General features: G+C 43.0%; 1 long non-coding RNA gene across 1 annotated transcript in view; it reads right to left on the bottom strand.

The window, feature by feature from the left end:
• The window catches only part of LOC118975050 (uncharacterized), a 205,447-nt gene extending 180,360 nt beyond the window's left edge, over nt 1-25,087 (bottom strand). The window contains exon 1 of the long non-coding RNA XR_005063997.1: nt 25,013-25,087. This is a non-coding gene — a long non-coding RNA (uncharacterized LOC118975050). The remainder of the gene's footprint in view (nt 1-25,012) is intronic.
• Nucleotides 25,088-25,819: the final 732 nt, after the last annotated feature.

Below are 25,819 nucleotides of genomic sequence, written 5' to 3'. Positions count from 1 at the left end.
CAACCCTCCAAAGGAGTGGAGGAGGTGTGCTGCATCTCAATGGCTTTCATTTCATCAGACTTACTTTCTTAAGGGCATTTAATCAATGAGGACAAGTAGTAGGCAGATTTTTAAATAAATGTGTCACTTTAGGTTAATCCACAGCACAGTTGAATGTATTTGTTTATGCGACTCCCAAATATGTCTCTCTGTTGCTCAGCAGAATTGATAATCTGTAAATCAAAACGTGTTACAAGGAGTTTTAAACTATCCCCCGGGGAACAGCTTTATTTGACCTGCCAGAACGGGAGATGTCCAGAAGTTTCAGGTACAAGGGTGTTGACTGTCAGAGCCGCTCAGGATGCTTGAGTGAAATGTCAGGTCCATTTACAACAAAGCCTGCTATTCAGTCTTCCTTCCTTTCTTTCATTAATCAGGTGAATAATGGGCTCCAAAAAAAAAATGTGTTTGGGATGACAAAGAAGCTGGCAAAAGATGGCATGCTGGGAAGCAAAAAAAAAAAAAAAGACTGCAGGAATTTTAATTTATTCTTGGGGCTATTATTAAATGCAGAAGCAAATCCAAATGAAAAGTACACTAGAATGATACTGATGGGGCTTGCATCATTTTGCATTGATTATACCAGGATACTGGCTCCCGTTTATTCTCTCCACTTTTCGCATCCTTAATGTGGCCCAGACAAACAGAGGACCTGTAATTGTGCAAACTTGGGTCCCATGTCAAGTGGGAATTTCTTTTTCCACCCGTTACCAACTATCTGCACTGTCAAAATATGATTGTCACATCTGCTGGGAATGGATTGGCCAGGTTTTGTTATTTCAGATCAATTTTCTTAATGCCGGCCATCAGCGTGCCAAGTGCGAGCTCGGGGATCCTTTGGCTGCTTTTCTAACAAAGCTTGAACTGTGTTGACATTTGCCCCCAGACAGCAGTGTCCCTTCAGATTCAGACTTCTGCTGAGGCTTTTGTTGGAAACACTTAAATAATCTCTTTCTTTTTCCACTTTTTTCAACACCAAGTGTTTACCAAATAAGACTGAGGCTGTACCATCCTTTTGACACTGCAGCTAACAAGTTATTAATATTCTGTGGGCTTCAGAGCAAACCCATTTAATGCTTTCAAGAATCATTCGAATCCCGGGCATAGCCTTCTCTCTGGCTTTTGTAGATAGAAAAGGCCGTCCTGATCTGTGTGTGTGACATTGCAGAGGACACTGGGGGGTTGATAAAAGCTCGCTGTGCCCCGTCTCTTCTTCCATTGCTTTACAGACAGACGAGGAGAAGCTGGCTTTTTCTGACTTGGGAAGAGTATTAAACTGCCAGTGCTTGTGAATGAATATCAACAGAAAAAAGGACCCTATTCGTTTCATTTTATTTTACCCAAAATAGCAACATCTAAATAATGTATAATCTCTTTGTAGGCCTAGTAAGGGCTCTGAAGGTTTTCCGAATGTTGCCCCTGCTTCCAGAGGGTGCCAGACCTCAGAGTTTCTAAGACACTCAGGGAGCAGACCCCAGCCTTAAGTGCACCCATAAACATGCATAATAGCCAATTAACAACAAAGCCAAGTCAGAACGGATATTCATGTGCCAGCTTGTAGTACAATTCAGCTCTCAATTCTGAGGCGAATTAAATTCAATCTTGTGCATCCTAGTGGTAATGTACAATTAGCTTTCAGGAAACCGTAATGTATTTTCCTATCATATAGGAGCCTCTGGGAATTTCAAGGATAACCTCTCCAGTCCCCTTAACAGTAATCTTAAGTGTATGTCTCTAAAGCTGCATAAATCAAACCATTTGGTAAACTGTGTTGTAACCTTTTTCAACATATCTCCCTGTTAGCTTTAACATCATTATATCCCATTGTGATGAAAATGGACTTTCTGTATCTAGCGATAATGAAAATAGCCACTTTATGCAGTTTCTGCCTGCAATTATCCTGGCTTTTCTCAGGCTCTAGAGAAATCTAAGCTAATTGCTTTGGGACTTTCCCTACATTTCCATAAATTCTTTGTTAATTTTTCATGAGAAACTGTTATTGCAGTCGCCCTTAAAGTTCCCATTGTATTCAATAATGTAAAGAAGTCATTATGGAAACAGGGTCATTTGCTGGTGTCCCTGCCAGAACTGGATTCCTATTGATCCCTGTGTATTCTCAGGTGAAGTGGGGTTCTCTCCTTCCCCCTCTCTCTCTTTCTCTTTCTCTTTGATAAAAGCTTTTCTTCATTTGAGTTTACTCAAAGCCAATCTAAAAGCAGTCCATGTGGTGCACGACCTTGTCATTATAGGGTATGAACTTTGTATGCTTTATCTGACAGTTGGCTCTGGAATTGCTTTTATGCCTACTCATCAATCCCAAAGACAAAGAACTCTGTTTTAACTGATAGAGGAGCAACTGAATGAGCCAAGATTCCCAGGGAATGCTCTGAAATTACCTTCAGTGTTACATTTGATTGATTGATTGCTTCAAACACAGAGTCACCATTTCTGTAGCTTCTAGGAAGCCCCATCTAAAAGCACCTCCAACATACGGCAGCAGTTCTCAGGGATTCTGCAGCCTGATTCTCCCCTTAAAGCTCCCTTGGGTACAAGAGCACACTCTGTGGCACCACGAAGGGAAGCCGACCTTCCCCTTCTCACTGTTAGGCAGGGCTGGATTCAACATGGGCCACCCAGATGCTCAAACCACCAGCTATGAAGGTGGTTTGGAGCTATGGAGAGAGAGGAGTTCAGCTTTGGTTAATTTATCCAGAATTAGCCATCAGAAAATCTAAAAGAAGTTCTTTTCAGTTTAAAACACATGCAAGGGTGATTTCCAGTCAAGATGGAAGCATAGGTAAACACAGCTTGCCTCCTCGCACAACAACATCAAAATTACAACTAAAGTATAGAATAACCATCACTCAGAACCATCAGAAATCGAGTTGAACGGAAGTCCAACAATTACAAAATTAAAGAAACTATATCCATCTGGACTGGCAGGAGGAGTGGAGACATGAAACAGGCTGGTTCCACACCCACGTGTGGTGGATAAAAATTTGGGAGGTATATCTCAGGAGCAAGGAGTCCCAGCTCCATACCAGGACTCCCAGCACAGGGTTCCAGTGCCAGGAAGGTAAGTCTCCATGACTTCTGGCTACAAAACCCAGTGGAGATTCAGTCAGTAGAAAAAACTTCTTGCGACTCCAGCAGTAACTCACATAAACTTACTTAGTCTCACTCCCTCTGAGCCCCAGCACCGGAGTAGCAGATTGAAAATGACCCATGGCATACAGGGAGGAATGGAGGTGTCTGGAATCAAGGCAGGAGCTGAGGGACAGCTTCCTCCCAGACAGAAAGGTGTACAAAGGCCATTATTCTTTTTCGGAACCCTCCCTGCACAGAGTCACAGAGCCACAGAGCCAGCAAGTGGGTGCCATATCTGAGACTCTATCAACCTGGCTAACACTGTCTTACCCTGGATATTCCCAGAAACTCTGTCCCACCCACCTTAAACACCCACCCAAGCTGTTAACAGTAGCTTTTTCATATGAATGGCTGGTCTTGGCTCAGGCTTCACAACTTCCTAAATCCTCTCAAACAGCTGGCCCCCTCAGTGAGTCCCCAGCCCCTGTACCTCTTGCTGAGTGGCCCCAGGCCAGGCACTACCAGCAGCCAACCTAGATTTACAGCTTCGCTTTGCCCGGGAATCTCCAAGCCCAGCACAAGTATCAGCTATATCAGATTGCTTTACAGCTCACACAGTGTAGCCCTGAGCAGAACATAGGTGAGGGCTGACTTTGGCCCACACCAAAGTCAGAGAAAGCCCAGAGCCTGCATACTCAGTGCGCAGCTATAGACTACCTCAGAGCACAACACCCTGCCTCTGCACAGCTGATCCTCCATGGAGGGTGGATGTTGGTGGTCAGTGGTCACAGCCAGTCCTTGCAGCTGACAGGCCTGACAAAATCCCTCCCATTGACTTGCCAACAACAATCAAGACTCAACTACAAGAGGAGTGTGTACTCAGCCCACACAAAGGGCACACCTAGAGTACCCAGCTTGAGTGACAGGAGAGGCTGTGCCACTGTACCCTATAGGACACCTACTACATTAGGCGATTCTACCAAAACAGGGAGTCAGTGTAGCTCCATGTAATACATAGAAACAAACACAGAGAGTCTGCCAAAATGAGGAGGAAAAGGAAACAGACCCAAATGAAACAACAGATCAAAACTCCAGAGAAATAAATAAACAAAATGGAGCTAAGCAATCTATCAAATGCAGAGATCAAAGCACTGGTTATAAGAATGCTCAAGGAACTTGGTGAGGACCTCAACAGCATAAAAAAAGATCCAGTCAGAAACGAAGGATACACTAATTGGAATAAAGAACAATTTACAGGGAAACAACAGTAGAGTGAAAAAAGCTGAGAATCAAATCAATGATTTTGGAACACAAAGAAGCAAAAAACAACCATGCAGAACAACAAGATAAAAAAACAATTAAAAAATGAGGATAGTATAAGCAGTCTCTGGGACAAATTCAAGAGGTCCAATCAATGTTCACACCATAAGGGTATCAAAAGGAGAAAAGAAAGAGCACGAAATTGGAAATCTCTTTGAAAAAATAATGAAGGAAAACTTCCCTAATTTGGTGAAGAAATAGACATGCAAGTCCAGGGCATGCAGAGAGTCCCAAACAAGATGGATGCAAAGAGGCCCACTCCAAGACACATCATTATTAAAATGCCAAAGGTTAAGATAGAGAGAGAATATTAAAACAAGCAAGAGAAGAGAAGTTAGTTACAGGGGAGTTCCCATTAGACCATCAGCTGACTTCTCAAAAGAAACTCTGCAGACTAAAAGAGATTGGCAAGAAATATTCAAAGTCATGAAAAGCAGGGACCTACAGCAAAGATTGCTGTACACAGCGAAGATATCATTTAGAATTGAAGGCCAGATAAAGAGCTTCCCAGACAAGAAAAAACTAAAGGAGTTTATTACCACCAAGCCCTTATTATATGCCATGTTAAAGGGACTTATTTAAGAAAAAGAAGATCAAAACTATGAACAATAAAAAAGAGAATAAAGACACATCAACAATTGAATCTAAAAAACTAAGCAAACAAGAATAGAGGCAGAATCATGGAAATGGAGAATGTTTTGTTGGTTGCCAGATGGGAGGGGGATGTGGGGGAATGGGTGAAGAGGTGAGGGGCTTAAGAAGTACAAATAGGTAGTTACAGAATAGCCATGAGGCTGTAAACTGCAATACAGGAAATGGAGTAGCCAAAGAACTTGTACATGACCCATGGACATGGACAATGGTGTGGGGATTGCCTGAGGGAGTGGGAGGTGCTGGGGGAAGGGGGACAAAATGGGGGAAAATTGGGAAAACTATAATAGCATAATCAATAAAATATAATTTAAATAAAATAAAATACATGCAAGGTTTGTATTTTACAGTTTTACATTCTATATTTATTTTAAATTACATGGAAGATATGTAATAATTCATTAACTTATACTCGAGATTTGCTCACTTTACTGTATTCATGCTGTATCTCAACAATAAGTCACCTGGAAAGCCCCATGCCCCACCCCCAAAAAGTACCTCTAACCTTGCAATGACCTTAAGTCATAAAGGCCTCTGTCTTTATGGGAAGGCAGTGAGCACCGGGGAAGTTACTCTGCCACTTGTAGCCCACCTTGAACTCTAGGTTGGAGCCTTCAAGGGCTGGCTTCTAAGAAAAGGCCCTGCATTTTCCTCCATTTACAAACTCTTCTTGAACATTACGAAAAGGACCTTGGCTCTCTTTAGGGCACACCACACAGAGCTGGAATATGCCTTGCATTAGGGCACACTGGTGGTGAACACAGCACTGGCCTTCCCAAGGGCAACCTCAGAACTGGCGTTCCAGAATGTGAAGGGAACCCACTCTCCTTGCCATGGGCCCCTGGTTATCTGCAGGTATCTTGGGTGGCCCATATGTGAAAACTGTCCCATTACAAATGGGTGCAAGTATCAGCACACGACCAAGTGGACCTTCCCCAAGTACCAAACCCACTGGGGGTCATTCAAATGGTCTCCCTCAGGGGAAACAGAATGAACAAGTTTTTGTGCAGGTGAAAATTAAACCTGCTGCCTTTCGAAGTCATAAAAGCAAAGTTCTCACAGCCTGGTATCTCCAGGAGTCCTCCCAAGAGGTGACTATTCACCTCGGTAGGCAGTTCAGTAAACATGTGTTAAATTCAGTGAAACCTGAAACTGCAGTGACATCTGAAAGTCTGTTTTCAGGGCATCTGAACATTTAACTTGGTATTGAGGATCCTAAATGTTCTCTGCCTTGGATGAAGACTATCAAGCCACTGCTGGTACCGAAGATGTCTGAGCTTCTCACAAGTTCAAGGGCCCAGGCACAGCCTCAACTGCACTTCTCTCCGAATCACAACTTCTGATTCCGTCCTCTTTCACCTTCCAGTCATATTGGCACCAGTGCATTCCTCCCAACAGTTTCATAAACTTTTTCTTTCAGGAATCATTGCCCTTGGCTGTGTAAATGCACAACAGCTATAGTTTGTAACAATAAATGCATTATGTCATTCAAGGATATTATCGTGGGTAGCAAAGCCAGGCTCTAAAGTTACTATTCTTATTGATTCACAGAGTGAAAACTCAAAAATGGGATACATTGGGATGTACTCCGAATCAGAAATAAGGAACATTGGTTATTAAGCAGAAACTTAACAAAAAGTTCACAGGGAGCAGTTACTTGCATACCCTTGCATGTCAGCATTCTCTCATGTAATCCTCCTAATAATATGATTTAAGAAGCAGAGTTGTGCCCTTTCTCTTTAACAAGAACACAGTAACGTGGATCTTTGAGAAAACCCTGACAGGCAACACCATTATCTTCAAGGTCAAGCTCAGTGGCACCATGGAGAATGTCAAAGCCAAAATCTAAGACAAGGAGGTGTCTCACCTAAGCAGCATCACCTAATTTTTGTGAATAAACAGTGGAAAATAGCCACACTCTCCCAGACAACAACATCTAGTAAGACACCACCTGCATTTGGTGCTTAGCCTGAGGGACAGTATCATCAACCCTTCCACCACCAACTTGCCCAGAAAGACAACCGCTACAAGAGGATTGAGAGGTATGCTCCCTTGCAACCCCATGCTCTCAATTGCTTCAAGAAGTGGGACCATGCCAGGAACCTGCACCCCGAGAAGTTCCAATAAAGCTTCTCTACTGCCTCCTTCCCCGGCAGGGCAGCCTCCGCCTGAACCCCATGGCCCTGAGGCCTCAAACAAGTTCCCCTTTCCTGGAAAAGAAGGAAGAGGAGGGGGAACTGATGGGGAAGTAGGGGGAGGGAGACAGGAGGTAGAGGAGGGGAAGCAGCAGCAGCAGCAGCAGCAAACACACCATCCCCATTTCACTTACAGGTGAAGAAACTGAAGCTCAAGTCAGAGAAATCACCCAAAATTATAACACAGTAAGCAACAGAGTAAGTATTCCAACCTGCCCATCTGCAAACTCCTTTGATTTCTGCTCAGCACCCCCATGCCCTTTAGACCTATGGCTTTGATCCATCCTGGGAAAAATGCCCACATGATTCTTTGGACACCTGTAACATTCTATATGAGCTTCTTCCAGGGTATTTGTAAGATTTTGTTACGGTTCTTATGTAGGTGTCTGATGGAGTAAAAGGTACTTGAAGACAGGTGTCTGGTCCTGCTTATCTTTGTATTCCTGGCACTTACAACAATACCTCTACAGGTGCACATTTATTGCAAGATAGTACTAATGCTCAATAAACATATATAAAGATGTTCAAAATGCAAATTAAAGCAACAAGGACATTATATATTTTAGTTACAAGATTAGTCAATATGAGAACTGAGTGTTTTCTAGGATGGGAGAGAAATAAGGACTCCCGTGCTTTGTTGGCTGGTATAAAAATTAGTTCAATTTTTAATAGCTTTTGGCAATACCCACCATTTTAAGTGTGTACTCCTCTTCCAGTCATTTGTCCTTCAGGTGTACCCCCCAAAAGTATGAATATAACTGTATAGGAATGTGTATTATAGTATTGCTTGAAACTGAGAAAATGAAAACTTCCTTGATGTCCTTAAATAGAAAACTTTAAATTGTGTGGTATATTCATATGTTGGAATTCTATGCATCTGAATACAGTGCAGCCCAACTGTAAAAAAAAATTAAAAAAAAAAACAGAAGAAGAACAATCTTTGAGTACGGACATGGAAAAATATCAATATATGTGGAAATCTCTAAAAAGTGAAACAAGAAACCGAGAGGCGTGGTCATTTCTGGCGATTGGAGGCCAGGGTGATTGAGTAGGGAAATTATTTTTCATTTTATATTCATCAATATATGGATGATTTCACAGCAATTGTGTATTATTTTGATAATTATGTAAAACATGTGGACTTCAACTAGTGACATTCTTTCTTTTTTAGGGTTTGTAAACTGCCCGGCTCAGGAAATGTCTGTTCCTTACCCCAATCACCTAAAACATTTTAAGGGGAAGTGTGGTGTCCTCCTAGATAGAGCACCACAGGACTTCGGGTCAGAAAAACCAAGAGCTTTGTTGTGAGAAAGTGTTAAATTGTGGTCTGATATTTCCCTCTCCTGCGAAATAATATAAGTGGAAAAGAAGAAAAAAATTCCCTGTCGGATCCACTATTTATACAAACTTATGAAAATTGTGCCTATTAAGCTCCTTGTTTCATCGTCTACAAAACAGGCAAAACTCCTCATAGGAAAACTGAGGGCGAGCTGGTCAATGAATAACATGCTTGGCACACAGTAGGCCCCTAATCCTAGATTCCTCGTGCCCTTTTCCTCCCACAGGCACTTCCCCATTTATCACTCATCTCCCCAGGAGCGGCACTTGGAGACTGAAAAGTAGAAAATCTCACTAGTTAATTTTGCTACTTATAGTGGAGTACAGAGAAGATCTGGAATCTGTGAAGGAGAGGGAAGAAACAACAGGTTACAGAGAGATTCCCGAGTTCCCAATGGTTTTCATTGTTTCCAACAACGGACAATAACGCCCGTTTGCTGTCCAGCTGAGAAAGGGCAGCAAATCTTTCCAAACTGGTGACCAGCTCTCCCTGGCTTGAGCATTGAAAGGTCTGTGTTTCAGGAAATCCCCCAAGTCCCAGGCAAACCAGGAAGGCCGGTCACCCTATAACTTTGCTGGCTTGCCTGATACTCATTACTGCCCTCTCCCCCCACACCCAGTTTCACGGGGGCTACTTCTGGCCCATGTCGGGGGCTCCTTTCCCTGGAGAAGGCAGGAACACCAGGCGCAGTTAGACCCCACCCAGCCAGGCAGCCTTTCCCAGCCAAGTGGGAATGGTTTTTCTGAAGCCAAGCAGGGTGCCCAGGGCCTCATTTGCATGTGAATGCCCTTTCAGGCGCAGTGATTTTCCTGCTCGGGTCTCGGAGCTCTGGGAACAAACGGAAAGGTTTGTGTTCGCTGCTGAATGCACGCCATTCTTTCTGCTTTGCTTTGCTTGCTATCTGTCACCTCGAATGGTGAGGGTTAGACAAACAGTTCCCTGAACTGTTTAAAGGAAAACTACCCCTGCCCAAACAAGACAGATTTGGTTTTCTCATCCCAGGGATAATGATAAAGAGACTGGACTTTGGCCTCTGAGTCCAAATCCAATGCCTATTGAGAGATTGAAAGTGAATTCACTTTTCCTTAAAAGTGACCACCAAATTAAATGAAGAAAAGGCTTTGTTTAGGTTTGGGTTTGTTTTTCAGCTCCTCAGAAGTCTTGCTTTAATGCATTCGAACTGTGCAGGTCAGCAACCAGAAAATGCCTCACTCCACAGCTGGGCTTTGCGTTGCCGTCCTGCACCCCGCCCCCCACCCCATTATCCCATTGCAAACATCAGTCAGCATTCAGAACAGACAATTGGTTCTTTGAAAATCAACTGGAAAGCTAGCATTCCTGTGCCTCCAGTGGGGAGAAGGGGCGGGAGGCAGGGAGAGGAGGGCAACTTTTAGGCTATTAAAGCATCCATCACACAGTCCTTTGCTATAATAGGCACCTCCCAGGAACGCCTGGAGCCTAGGCAGAGCAGAACCAAGGACTTGTCCCGGATTCAGCAGCATCTCTAAAAACTCTGGCCCCTGCACTCCAAGCCCCAATTGGGTGGAAATGAAGTGTCCTTGGCGTCAGCCAGGTTGGTTCTTCGTGACTCTCATTTCTTCTTGTGTCGACTAGGAATTGTCACTGCCACCAAGCAAGAGTGGTGTTTTACTTAAAGATACCGTGTTGTGTGAAGCAGACAGCCTGTCATTACTTAGCAGCCACAGTACACTGTGCACGCAGCCCTGTTGTGTCTATTAAAGGGGTTGTCAGGATCTATAATTCACACATCATTAACCGCTTCATTAAGACAGCAGCCCTGTGGGCCCTAAACTTGTAGCAATTTGAAGGCCACGGCAAGTAAACACTTTCTCTGCCTGAGCCAGGGAGGCAGCCCCCCATCCTGACCAGTGGGAGTGTCTCAAGGAGTGCTGTTCTCCAGGAAAAAGCTTTTCCAAACTCGGGCGCATGAATGTGTAAAACATATTCACTTGAAACGGATTTAAGTTAAAAGCATTACTTTGCAATGAGCTGCACAACGCCACACCATTCATCAAAGCCAAGCCATCACAGGCTGCAATGTGGAGCGCCTTAAGCATTTTCGTATGCCATAGCATTTTTACTGGAAGGCAAAGCAAGACCATGAAACACACAGAAGGGAAAACATCCAAAGGTTTGTACATGGCTCATGACATTGGTATTCCTCTAACATGGGTTTTCCTAAGCCTCATTTACATAAACAATGGAGCCAAATCCTGTTTTCCTTCATAATGACTGTGTTTTGTTTTTTTTTTCAGCAGTAATCTACAGATCTTAAAATTCAATACAGGGGATGCTGGTTTCCCAGTGAAATCATTCCATTGGTCCGTTTCCTCAAGATAAATGTGCCGTGTGAAACCAGCCCCAGGACAGGCCTGGATCAAAGTGAGAAGTAGCTGAAGATCTCTTTGGACCGGCCATCACAGCCAATATGTAGACCAGTGTTTTCCAGACGCAGCCCCAAGGGTTTCGTCAGGCCCTTCCCTCTTGGTTCTATACATTGAGGTTCCTCTGAAGGAGTGGGCCAATCTTTGTTGTAGCCTTTTCTATATATTGTCTGAAGAAAGGATTCTGTGATGAGAATCAGCTGGAAACACCTTGACTGGTCTTGTAATACTTAATTTTTGAGCCCATCCAACCTTCCTGTCTTTGTTGCCATCTTCCTCAGAGATCTGCTGAGTAACTGGCTAACTAGGCTTATACTGTGATAGAGTGTAAGAGGTAAAAACAGAATGTGCTTATGCTTTCTGGATAGAATTTGTATTTTTGCTTGTCTTTAACCTCCTGACCCAAAGAGTTAAATAGGAACTTCCGGTTCCACGGCAGGACCACCTGGCAAGAGATTTTTGCATAGGAAGGGGGATGGAGGAGGTCTGCCTTGGCATGAAGTCACGCCACGTTTAGCCTTGGCCTGAACCACAGGTGGCAACACAAGGCCCATGGGCTGAATCCAACCCTCCACCTTGTTTCTACCAGGTGAAAGCTGAGCTCTTGCTGAACAGTGAAGGAGTAGTTACATTTATAAAGTTCTAAGTTAAAGGCAACCAAGGCTGATGTGGTCTCTGGTGAAAATGAGTTTGACACCCCTGGCCTAAACAATGATTGTCCAGGTGTGGTGCTCAGACCAGCCTCACCTGGCAATTAGTTAGAAATGCAAATTCTCAGGCCCCACCCCAGGCCCACTAAATCAGGCATTCTGAGAGGGACCCAGCAGTCTGTGTTTTAACCAGCCCCCTAGGCAGTTTCAGTGCATGCAAAAGTTTGAGAACCACTGACCTCAACTAGAGTTCGAAGTTGGATTGTCTGGAAGCAGAGACTGAGATGGGGAGTCTAATGCAAGTGGTGTGTTAAAGTCAGACTCTCAGGAAACGCTTGTAAGAAAGGCGGTGGAAAGAGGTAAGTAAGGAGGTTGAGCCAGGCAATCATGTGGGCACAGAGAAAGGCTAGCTCTGCCCGGATTCATGGGAAGAGGGCTCTAGAATAAACCACAAAGCAGCAGTATCACCCCTTAATGCCACGGGCCAATCTTTGTTGTAGCCTTTTCTTAGTCACCGACTGTGGGGGAGGAAGGGAAGCTGATTTTCATTATTGGCCAACAGTCACTATAGCTGGGGAATGGGGGTGAGACACCAAAATCTGCTGGTCCTGCTCCAAATATAGGAAGTCAGCTTCAAAAGTAGACAGGCTCCACTAGCTTAACTGTGGATCAGCTGGAGGACAGCTCACCTACTTGCTCTTAGAACCCAAGACAGTATTGGGAATGCAAATAAAAAGCAGGAAAGACCTTAAACTCAGCCTCCCCTGACTAGACACCAGAAACCTCACTCCCCTCAGTCACCCTTGAATAACATTAATACTGAAATAAAGTTGGTTTTAGAGCACGAAGGCAGCGGCCCCTAGAATATGTCAGAGCACACAGAGTCCCATGCAAAGTGGGGTTCGGACACCCCGGCTCTATTCCTCCTTCTGTAGATGAGAGCACTCTGATTTCCCTCGGGGTGCATACCCCTCTCCAGTTTGCGTTGGTCTTTGAAACAGACAACCATGTGTCTGTCTTCTGCTAGACCAGGAGTGGGCATGACGCTCCGTCTGGGTTGACTGGTTGCTTTCCTTGAAATTAAAACCTTTGATCGGACTGACACGGCTGAGTATGGTCAGAGCACACTCATGGCAGCGACTGACTCTTGAACAAACCCTTTATCAGTTCCCACTACCAGGGCCCTGAGAAGGACTTCCTGAGTGGGGTTATTCTGAATTCCTTTAGATCCCTTGGCCCCATATCCTTCCAGTAAATTCTCTTTTTCTTGCAACCAAAGAACCCTGACTGACACTGGGTCTCAAATTCCTTAAGCTTAAAGGTCCATTTTTAAATGTTTTGGGCTTCTTATTGTTATTAAATCTTGTTCCCGTCATTATTACTGCATGACAAACCACTCTAAAACTTAATGGCGTAAAATAGCTATTTAAATAGACTCAAAGACTGTACGTGTCAGGACAGAGCAGGGATGGTTTGTCTCTCCTCCAAAATGTGTGAGACCTCAGCTTAGAAATCTAAAATGCCCAAGGACAGTGCAGGGGTCACCAGAGGCTAGAATCATCTAGAGGCCTGTTTTCTCTCGAGTCAGGCAGACAAACTTGGATGATTCAGAGGCTTAATTCAGCAGGGCCCTTGACCTGAGTCCCTTCCTACCGGTGGCCTTTCCAGGTGCCCTGGACTTCCTCACGGTGTGGCAGCCTCAGGGGAGCTGACCTTCCTGCAGGATGGCTCAGACTCCATGGCAAACATCGCAGCCAACAAAATGGAAGCTGATTACCTTTGATGACTCAGTCTCAGACATCACAAAGTTTCCATTTTGACACCTTCTATTCATTATAAGTAAGTCTTAAGTCCAGTTCAGATTCAAGGGGATGGGATATACAGAGATTCTATTTCTTGATGGGGCAGAGTCAGAGAACTTGCTGACAGGTTTCACAACAGCTATCAACCGAGACAATGAAGTGCAAGAATCAATTCCATTGATTGTAAGTGCACAGCTGGATAAAGTATTACGTATGTGCCCACGCCCACACACGTCACTCTCAGAACGTTCCTCAGAACCCTAGAAGTTTGCCTCATGTCCCTGCTCACAGTTCCCAGCAGAAGCAATCATTGTCCTGACCTCTGTGGCCATCAGTTAGTTTTGCCTGTTCTTAACTCCACTAAAACTGAAACACACACGGAGGGTACTCTTCTATTTGACTTTCTTTTTTTGGCTCAACATCACATCTATGAGATTTACTCATGTTGTTGTATGTATTAGTAGTTTGTTCATTTTAATTTCTCTGTGTCATTCTGTTACACAGCTATTCCACAATTTATTTATACATTCTCTTGTTGATGGACATTTGAAATGTTTCTGGTTTGGGGCAGTTGTGAATAAAGCTATTATTCCTATTAGACCATTTTAATGACAAAAATATTAACGAGCCCACCCCATGGTCTAGAACCTATTAATTTTAAAAGCATATAAGGCTAAAAGACATGCTTTTAAAGGAATTTCTACTAATATCTTCTAACAGCATATACATACATTTAAAGCAGGACATATGTACATGACATTATTCTTCATACCAAAAGGTGTTAGGGCCACATAGAGTCATGGAACCCTTTGCAATAATAGCGTGTGCTTCCCATTCCTCCATCCCTGGGTACGTGGCTCTCAGGACAGGAATAACTGCCATGTGGGATTCAACTTTAGGACCATTTAAATAAGATGCAAGCTAAAATTTAGATGCGCCTCTTCAATGTTCCAGAGTCACAAGTTACAGGAATCATGCCAGAAAGCAGAGTTTGTAATCACCATTCTCCTGTTATGCTTTCTTGCTTCCTACTGAGGCACAAATTTTTATTTCAGTGGTGCCCATAACCCCAGACTCTTCTCTGCCAAGTAGAATGGAACATGGTAAAAATGGCTATTTCTGTAATTCTGATAATGAAATGGACTTTCATTTTGCTTGAAATTTGAACTATAACAATTCAGGCATAAATAAGCATCCCTGTTGGAATTATTTTTTTCAGAATGGCCTCCCAGTTTTCAGAGATGCGCTCAGAGTCACCCTACCACATTTCTCATGGCTTACTCTTCTGTCAAGGTTGATTCTGACTTGATCACTGGAGTCAAAGTTGAATTTTCTGGGCCATTTACTCCACCTCTCTGACGTTGTCCCACTCTTCCATTACTCACTGCCCATCAGGTTTACATCCATGAATGGGGGTGTTTTGGAGACAGTCAGTCACCTTTCACTCAGAGACCAAAAAAAAAAAATCCACCTATAGGAACTATCTCTAGTCACCTCTGCTCAGGTGTTGCTTTATCACAGCTGTAATCATTCATAGTCCAGAAGGGAAACAGGAAGAGAACTGTGTAGAATATTCTATGGGATTGCTCCCAAAGAATGCAACAGAAAACAGATGATGTTGTGTTGTATACTTTGGTACTAACCTCAGAGGGCCAGAAGGAACTTCGTTGATTGGTGATGTGCTGAAGATTCGTTTGAGTTGTGCGAACTCGTTCATTTTTGTTTTCCTGACAATCTGAACCCCATGTTGGTGAGTGCAACATCAGTCTCTGGGTGCATGTACTGTCAGTGGTGACATTACACAGTCTTTAGAGGAGCAATGGGAAAAGCCCCTATCCTTATTTTTAAGTAAATATATCTATATTGAGAAGTTTTAAAGTCCTCCCCTACCACCCCTGTTGATGTGTGTAGGTGACAGATACAGCCACCGCTTTCTCTCAAATCACCGTGTGGCCAGTCTACGTTAATCACAGTCTCCAGGAAAACTGTCACTCTAAATGCATTTTTTAAGTCTAATGGTTTCTTGGGGTGTGGTTTGGGGGCGGGCTCCAATCAGGAAAAAACACCTTTTGCTGACAATGAAATGCAGATAACGACTTCACTTTTGTTCTTTCGTATATAGGTCACAAATTATGATAGAGCCTTGCTAGAATTCATCAAAATAAACGTACTGCAAAATTGCAGCTGGTGCAAAGATGTCATTAACCTTCATTTACAAGCAATGACTGCATCCCTCTCCCTGAATCACCTCAGTCATTCTATTTTACTCTCATGATCAGGCCCCACACGTCCCACTGGTACCTTTGTGTCATGCAACTTGTGACAAGAGGAGGTTACTGCAAATCTCCTTATTTTTCTTTTAAAGAACCTCCTAGATGATTACTATCAGTGCTCATTAGAAAATAAAACTTGAGGACATTGTAATATTTGCCACTATAAGGTCCTCATAAAAAGAGATTAGGCTACTGCCCAGCTCCCCACCTGCTCTGCTTCCCAACCTCCATCACACACACACACACACACACACACACACACACACACACACACACACACACACATTCTCTCTCTCTCTCTCTCTCTCTCTCTCTTACCACTGTCCTCAGTCTGAACCTAGAAATATCATTTCTTTAAGGAAGGGACTTAAGCCTAACAACATTACTTACGTAGTTATATGGCTCTTTGCCTGGGAGGAATAGCCCAGAGAATGTTAATTCTCTTTCCTGATACAACACCGATTCACCCATTTCTGTGTTGGAAACCAAAGCTCGGCCGATTTTTCATCGTATGGAAAATGTGACTTGATATCCCTCACTATCAGCTGGCAGTTCTGGGCTTAATTGCTTCTGCCTTGCTGCCTGTACCAAATATACCGTTATGTCGATTTTGAAGTTTTTTCAAGATGCTTAGCAATTGCACACAGATACTTAATTATAAATATCAAGAAAGCTATTCCAAAACTATAAATAATAAAATGTAACATCTCTGCCTTGTACCAATAGGCAGAGATTACTCGAGGCTACTTTGCACATTTCAAAAAGATTTATAGATCTTGATACCTCAAACGTTTATTCTTTCAATAGGCTTATTTTTATACCTAATGTAATATAACTTTACACAGCTTAGAAGGGGAATGTAAGAAACATACATTAAGCAGAAAATAGCAATAACTCTATTTTTTCCTATGTATTAGTTTTACTCACCAACTAAAAATCTCCTTGGGCATTTTGAAGTTTGAATCTTAACATATATTTTTTAAGTCACACACCCTGTTTAGCCCAGTGTTATATTCAAATTGAGTTCTCCAGGGGGAGCTTTTGATTGTGTGGATGCTGGGTCTGACACTTCTAAGACCAGAGGACAGTTAGACCTTTCCTGCCTCATTACCAAACTTCCTTACCATTTTTTATCTAGTTATTTTTCAAATTGTTCTTCAAACGTCAGCAGATATAGCCATAAGGAGAGTGGGCCACTAGCAACAATTTCAACCAATGTATTAAAAAACAGTATCAATGACTTGAGAAAATGTTCATTCAATAATGTTAATCAATGATATCAGGATGTCAAACTATTTCCTGGCAAGTCTGTTCATTTGCAAGCCCCTCCAACTTTCCACCCCGTTGTACTGCCCCACCAAAGCCCGGAGCAAGAGCTCAGAGCTCTGATTGCTGAGAGATCATCAATGATTGGCCCAAGGTTGGGGTCTGACCTAGGGGGTGTCAACTGTACTTTCTCTTCCACTGGAATTTTTTCTACTTTTAAATTAAATATATATATATATATATATATATATATATATATATACACACTGAAATATCATTCTTTTTAACATACAAGTGTATAAGTTTTGACAAATTCATAGAGCCAAGTCACTACCACCACAATCAGCCTATGGAACATTTTCATCATCCTTACCACCCTAAAAAAATTCCCTTGTGATACCCATTTGTAGCCAATAACTATCTTCACCCTTTACTCCTGGAAACCACAGATTTCTTCTGTATCCCTACAGTTTTACCTTTATGAGAATGCCATATAAGTAGAAATATATGGCATGTCACCTTTTGAATCTGGCTTATTTTACTTAGTAAAATGCAGTTGAGATTCATTCATCTTGTTGCATATATCAGTAGTTCATTCCATTTTATCGCTAAGTAGTATTCCATTATATGGACGTACCACAACTTGTTGCATGCATTCCCAGTTAAGAGAAAAGTCAGTTGTTTGCAGTTTAGGAAAATTATGAATAAAGCTGCTATAAAAATTTTTATAGAAATATTTTTTTTATTTCACTTGAGCAAATATTTAGAAGTAGAATTTCTGAGTCATATGGAAAATACACATTTAACTTTATATGAAACTGTGTTCCAAAGTAGCTGCAGGTATCTTGCATTCTCCCAGCATGGTGTGAGGTGCCCAGGAGCTGTACATCATTGATGATTTTTTAAAAAACTACTCTAATAGGTGTGTAATTATATGCTATTTGACTTACGTTTCCCTATTAATTAATAATGCTGAGGATTTTTTCAGGTGTTTTCATCTGTATGTATTGTTTGGTAAAGTGTCTTCAAACCTTTGCCTATATTTTATTTTATTTTTTTAAGATTGTATTTCTTTTTAGAGACAGGGGAAGAGAGGGAGGAGGAGAGGGAAACATTGATTGGTTGCCTCTCATGCGCCCCCAACTGGGGAGCCGGACTGCAACCCAGGCCTGTGCCCTTAGGTGGAGTCAAACCGGCAACTTCAATCCACCGAGCCACATCAGTCAGGGCATTTGTTGCCTTATTTTAATTATGTTCATTTTTAGAATTTATTGGGGTGACATTGGTTAGTATAATTATATAGGTTTCAGGTATACAATTCTATGATGAATCATTTATATAGCACATTGTGTGTTCACCACCCCAAGTCAAGTCTCCTTCCATCATCATTTAGTCCCTCTATACCCTCTTCTACCTCCCCCCAACACCCACCAGACTGCCCTCTGTGTCCATGAGTCTTTCCCTTTTTTCTTTGCTTAATCCCTTCACCTTTCTCACCCCTCCCCCAAGCCCCTCTCCTATGACAGCTGTCAGTCTGTTCTCTGTATCCATGAGTCTGTCTGTACTTTGTTACACTTACAGGTAGAATCTAATGAACAAAATAAACTAACAAGGTGTTTGTTTTTCTGTCACTGAGTTTCGAGAATTTTTTATATACTCTGGATAGAAGTCTTTGTAGGTATATATGTCTTGCAGATATTTTTTCTTGGTATGCGGCTTGTCTTATCATTCTCTTGACAGTGTCCTTTGTAGGAAACATTTTTACTATTGCTGAAGTCCTAAGTTATCAATTCTTTTGTGAATTGTGCTTTTGGTATCATACCTAAATACAGATTGCCTAACCCAGGGTCACAAAGACTTTTCTCCTATGGGTTCTTCTAAAAGTGTCCTATTGTGCCTTTAGCCCTATGATCCATTACTAGTTAATTTGTGTAAAATGTGTCTTATTGGAATTTGAACTAAGAGGCCCAGAAGTAAGTTGTCAGTTGGAGGAGGACTTCTAAATAGATATTCCTGACATAAATTTCGGGATGGCTGCCATGCCGTACCAAGCACGGACTTAAGAAGCGAAGAGAAGCAGAGATGAGAGAGACTGTGTTAACTCGGAGAGGTGGTGAGTGTAACGGAGGATCCTGGGTTTCCCATTCTGCTTCCCCTGAGTCCTGTCTCTTCTCTCTGCCTGGCCCGTGCATATCCGTGAGACTGCCTTCAGGGTCCCTAAGGGATCCCTTACCCCATTGCTGTGTCAGCCTCCGCGGGTTTCTCGTCGTTGTCAACAGATGAATTTTGACAAGAGCAACTCTACACCCCGTACGATGATCTTAACTGAGTGCATATGTGTACACATGTGTAATTTTTATAAAATTCAATTCTCTGTGTTTACTCTTTCCATAAAGGAAAAAAAAAGATTTTCAAAACTCAACTGATACCTACCTTCTCCAAGAAATATGCTCTACTAACCCCTCCACCTGAATCCCTAGTAATTTGACTAATATTTATTGAGGCTAGCTACATGGCAGTCTCCACGCAGGGTGTGTGTGTACAATGCCCAGCGAGTCCACTACAAAGAGAGCATATCCAAAATATTCAGCAATCTTTATGGCCCACGTGACAACTACACAGAATGGCCCATGTGACAACTACACAGAATGGCCCCAGGCCAAGGTGCTAGAACCTATCTTGAAGCCCCTGCTCTGCCTTGGCTGGGTCTGTTGGACACAGCTGGGGCAGCTGGGACAGAAGGGACACTGAGGTCATTCACCAACCGGAACAGGAGTATTTCAATATTCTAACAAGCAGAACAGTTGTACCAGTGTGTCAGCTGCACTTCAGCCCTGCTCCCGTGTTCTGCTCTTACAGTTAAGTAAGAACAAGCGAAGGAGCTGTGGTGACTCTGAGCGTCTGATTAGGTGCCTCTTCTAGTTCCCATCTCCATGAGTAGATCTACCACAGTCCTTATAGCATAAAGTAATCATTGCTTTACTTGCCTGTCTCTTCCCACCAGATTCCAAGATCCTAAACAGCATTGAACATGTATTATTTATTCAAGTGCCTACCTGGTACAGAGCCCGGCACATGCAAGGCACTAACATTTGCTGGATAAATGAATGAACTTTGAAGATTGTTTCCCCACCTTAGAAAAGGAAACAGTTCTGCCAAATGGGGTCCTCTGGAGAATAACACAAAGAATTCTGGATGAGAAACTTTTGCTAAGATACACATATTTGGCCACTTGCTTGGTAACGAGGAATGGTGCTGAGAGATGGTGCAACGGCAGGACAGGAGAGAGAATAGGGAAGAAGTCAGGAGGAGCGAGTAAGGAGAAATGAAGCAAGAGAATTTCTCATTCTGGTGCACCGACCCACTGTTCTTCTTCAAAGCCTCAGCCAAGGTGCAGCAGCAGACCCTGCGGGAACACATGCATGCACACACACCTGCCCGAAAGGGCAGATGAAGGTGAGTTTTAAATTCTCAGGATCATACCGAAGTCTAGGGGTCCTAAACTGTGTGGAATAAAAGCAGATCCGGACACAAAGAGGAAGCCCAGCTGCTTGACTATTCAAGGGACATTTCCATTTCACTTAGGCCAGGTGAGGGATGAGCTGCACCTCGGAGTGGTGGGCGTCCACATTCCCAGGGCTGGTGAAGGGGCTCCACACCCTCCTCATTGGCTTTGTGTCCTGAGTGTCCTGCACAGCCTCTGAAATGCCTGTGTATGAGTCCTGCTCCCTGGGATCCGAGAGGAAAGCACCCTCATTAAAATGGATGAAAACTGCCAGATTCCATGACTGAAGTCCTTCCCACCAGCATTTCCAAGTGCATATCTAAGAACTGCTCTTTAAAAAGCCAGTCTACTCCCATCTCCAACTTGGGTGGCTGTGTTCCACGCAGAAGGCCAGCACTGTGATCATGCTTGGACTGCAACTTTCCTGAAGTGAGCTGAGTCCAGTCAACAGACCACCCTTGTGAGTCACCCCGCACCCCCTCGCTCACATAGATTTTCATTCAGTGCACTTTAATCCAGTGAGCCACACTAGCCAGGGCTCAGCGCACTTTAAAATTCCAAAAGAAACGCCACGTTTTTGTTTCTTATGAGGCGTAAATAAAATAAAAACACCTGTCACATCTCCAAATCCGTCTTACTATCAAAGTCATCAAACCCAATTAAGTGGGCATGCCCTGATTATTTTGAGCAAGAGACCTAATTCCCACAAGAATTTGTGGTGGAAAAGTAACACCCTGTATGAAAACCAAATGAATGGTAAGACACGGTGAGAAAATGCCTCCTCAATATTCTCCTTAATAGCCTCCCAAAAGCTTCCCTTTCCTAATTCTCATCCTCTCCCTTCCTGGATTCTTCTTCTGTCCTCTGATCTCCTTCGGACTAAATCAAAGCATCGCAAGACTTCTGATATTTGGATTCATCATCTGTAAAATGAGCTCTGTACCACCTTTTCCCGGTTCAACAAGATGTAAATGCCAAGATGCATGTGGATCTCCCACAAGGTACCAGACGCAGAGTGGGAGTCCAATCAGTACCCCCCCCCCACCCCCGGCCACCTTGCCTGTTCCTTTTGCTCCTCATGTTTCATCCTTACACAGAATGAAGACTTACATTTCTGACTTGGTTTGACATATGAGTCCAAAACTAATTGAGCTTCCTTCAGCTAAAATTGAACAAAAACCTTGTAACCCACACTTAAACAAGACTACAAAAATCTCACCCACCCATCGTCTCACTTTGCTGAGTCCCTTTTCCCCAAGGTCTCAAACGGAAGCCTTATTCCATTTCCCTCCCTCCTTTGGGCTCCTCCCGCGTCCTGAGGGTTACACCTGGCACACAGTGGGCTAACCTGTGTAGCTCCCTAACACTCACTTTGACCCCTTCCTCTCTTTGTGGCCATTAGATGCTCTTGAGGGCCACTTGTTTCCTACCCCCTGCTGCCAGGTCCACTGTCCTCACACCCTTAGGCAGAATGGCAGCACCCCGAGCACCCGAAATGTCTCCCTTTTGCCAATAATGTCAAATCCCAATCCAGCTTTTACACGGGGCTCCTGCCAATCCATCCTGTGTGATCTCCCATGTTCCTACATCTGGCCTGGGCTCTACAGATCCAACGTTGAATCGCACAACAGAGCTTTGGCATACGCTGTCTCCCTGGGAGCGCCCTCCCTCCATTTGCTTGTCAGTCCAAAACATGTATGTTACCTCGAAGCATCAGATTCTCATGGAGCTCCTCCAAGGCAACACCTCTCAGAATGAGGTTGCCTTTTCTCTGAATCCCTGGATGCTCACCAGCTGTCACACACCCTATTTGTTCACATGTCAATTTAATCCTAGTCTCAAATCTCAGAATATAAAACATAAATTCACACAAATATATGTATTTGAAACCCAATTCAGGTTAATGTTTTATTTCTATTCCTCATGGTGCCTTGCACACCTGATACAGACAACAGATATCCAATAAACCCATGCCAAACCTTTGAATCCACTGCCAGCTGCCATCTGGTTTAGACAATGGGTATATGCAATGTTTCTCAATGTGTGAGACTTGTCCTGCCATAAGGGTGTGAGATGAAATAGTTCACAAACACAGCATTAAATAATACTAACTCATAGTGTGAGAAAGTTATTCTATTTCAAGTCTCTCTCAGTCCTCCCAAAAAATCAAAGAGAAATTTTTAGTATGGCACCAAATACCCTTCCCACTTCTCTAAAACTAACATCTTTTTCGGGGGGAGCGGGGAAGAACAAGCCTCAAGCTCCGATCCTTTTTAGCCTTGAGAGTCTAAAAACTATTGGTTTTTTTTCTCAGTTTTTATGTTCCGTTTCCTATTTATGGCACATGATATCCTGTTTCCTTTTATAATACATTTATTTAAATAAAAAAGTAAATAAACTTTTTTTAAGATCTAGCAAGTTTTGGAAAGGTACGTCCACAGATGACTCAAATGTGGAAAATTGCTGTACACGATAATCTTGCTATAATTGTTCCTGAGGCTTGGTGATCACCTTTGACCTGGAGCCTTAAACACAGTCAATGGTTCAAGCCCCCCCACCCCCAAATCATCTCACTCTTAGAGCCCCCTTTGCCCCAGGCCTCAAAAGGTGAAGTCTAGTTTCATTTCTCTCCAGTTCAGGAGGGAAGACAGGGAACAGGAAGGACACAGACTGGACCGTGTGTCTGAAAAAAGACCTGAGCTTCTTAAACAGGCAAGTCCTCTGTGTAATACCTCCGATACCGAGGCAAGCCCTCCACACCCTAGCCCCACCGACAACCCTTCTGCAGCTCAGCTCAGGTTTCTCCTCTGCTTTCTCCCGAATAACGCCGCTGGGTAGTGGAAGGGGCAGGCCGTACGACTCTTTCCAGTCCCGGTATCATCCAAAAACATACACATGACTCAACCCATCCAAGCTCATTATGATCTATTTACCTTTGAGCTATACATAGAGTGGAGATGACAGGTCAGAAAGATTCATTCAGCACAATTCAGTGTTCTTAAATGTTCGCAGAAACTAATCTAAATTCCTGGACTTAGGAATTCCTGGGGAAATCAGAACAGGGAAATCACGTGACATGCTGCCAGGAATGTACCTAAGAAATAATTATACGGAAATTCCTTTGTTATCTATTCATATCAATTGCCAGACAATCTATCAGCATGGGGATCAACAAGTGACTCTGATCTTTCAATTCTTTCATTCCAGAAGAGATAAGATAAAACAATAGGTTTCTATTTATGGAGAAGGAGATTCTTATTTTTGTGGTAAACACCACAGTGCACTGAATAAACCTTGTTATCATTTGATAAGGATCCAGGAGAGCTTGATCGTTGAGGTTAGAATTCCAAGAGATTTATTCTGAAAAGAACTGGTAGGAGACAAAAAGAGTGGTGTAGAGTGATAGATTGTTCCGAGTCGGTGAGACCCACAAGGGAGCGGGGTTAAGTCCGGGTGCAAATTAAGATGACGGCAACAGAGCTAGCTAGAAAGGAAGTCCTCCAAACTGTCTTCAAGTCAAAATTACAGGAGCTAAGATACAATGCTATAAATCATTTAAACAATAGAAGTTGATTACTTAATATTTTTGTTTATCTATTAATATGTATGGATACATCAAAATTGGCACAGACTGAATTCTCTAAACTAACCTCTCAGACTCGCATTGATTGGTAAGAGTCCAGGTGGTCTCTAAGGATGAGGCCAGCAGAATCCATGGCCAAAGTCCTGCCTGGTCTCCCAAAGGCCTGGGTAACCCCCCCCCCACCACTGACAAAACAGCAAGGGCAGAAGTGGACTGTCACCAGCTACCTTGATATTTTGTATTTTATACTCTCAATAAAAACTATATACGAATGACTTTTGGAAAATATATTCACATACCACATGTGAATATGTTAGGGATAAATCAAAATCTCATTTAAAATAAAGCAATGGAAACCTTTCGTTGTTACCGATAAAGCTGCATTAGAATAAACTAAATTGAGATCAGTTGCACTCACATATCGCCCATATTATAAAATGAAGTACTGCTAACAGTAATAAAGGCAACAAAGAGAGTTACATTGGCAGTCGCTTATATGACTTAACAAGTATATCCTGAAGTCCTAAGTTATGCTCTATATTTTGAAGTTTTCCTCAGTAAAAGTCAAAAATCACACACACCACATTTTTAAGCTTTCAAGAGCTAATTTACCAAATACCACTTAAATGAGCCTGTTCTAGGTCTTCATAAAGTTCATGGTAAAAGAAGTTTATAGGACTATTCATGGCAAACTATACAAGCAGGCAACAGACATAAACATTTAGTCAGACGTATGATCATAACCGACCAAGGGTGAGTCTTCATCTTTCTTAATGTATATGTAGACATATTTAAAACAACATTGATATGTTCAGATTTCACAAGTGTTCATTTCACAGGCGGAAGCTACCTTGAAGACCCCACTGCCTAAGAAAGCCAAGACCCATCACAGCTCACCAGTCAGACCAGGTTCAACCATTCTAGCTAGCGTGCTCCAGACCATGTACGACTTTGAGCAAAGTGCTTAGCCTTCCTCAGCTGCCCTAGGAAATGACACAGCTGATTGTACCCACCTTCTAGGGCTGTTTTGAGGAGGACGTGACACTGTGTGGAGCCTGCAGCAGTGCCTGGCACAGAGAATGGGCCCACAGCACGTGAGCGGCGTCAGCTCCAACAGCTGCACTGCCTTAGCAGGGTTCAATGGACCGAGCTCCAACAGCTAGGAAGGGGCAGGTTTCCTGAATTTTCACCCCGCATTATTTCTGCTTAACCACAGCTGCCCCTGATGTTTCATCCCGTTTTTTTGAGGTCACATTTGGAAGAGATTGATTAATGTGGTAATCCCCACAGCTTCTGCTTCGCTTCATTTCAATTTTGCAGAGAAGCCACAGGAACTGCATGTGATGTCAGATAAAAATCGCATTTGAAACGGGGTCTTTAAGCCAGTTAGAGAAATTCCTCTTGTGTTCCATTAGTTTAATTATGACACAGTTAAACAGACTCTGAGAAATTTCAGACCTGGGAACATTTGCCCACAGAGACACTCAGGCCCTGGCAGCCGCTCTTAATCACATTCCTCAGTCAGGTGTCAAGCCGAGCACAGGCACCAGTGCACAAGCAAGTTTTGTTTAGAATACCTCGAAAAGCCAGCCAAGTGGCAAATGCGGACATCTGTGCTAGACTGTGGCTGTCCTGTTTTTTCAGTCTAATCTGTCAAGATAACCATTTCCCCATTCTCTTAAACAAACACAGACTTCCTTGTTT

Source organism: Sturnira hondurensis, unplaced genomic scaffold (genome assembly GCF_014824575.4).
Source record: "Sturnira hondurensis isolate 20B ecotype Veracruz unplaced genomic scaffold, ASM1482457v3 Scaffold0001509, whole genome shotgun sequence".
NCBI classification, from domain to species: domain Eukaryota; kingdom Metazoa; phylum Chordata; class Mammalia; order Chiroptera; family Phyllostomidae; genus Sturnira; species Sturnira hondurensis.
This window is presented reverse-complemented; position numbering and strand designations above follow the sequence as displayed.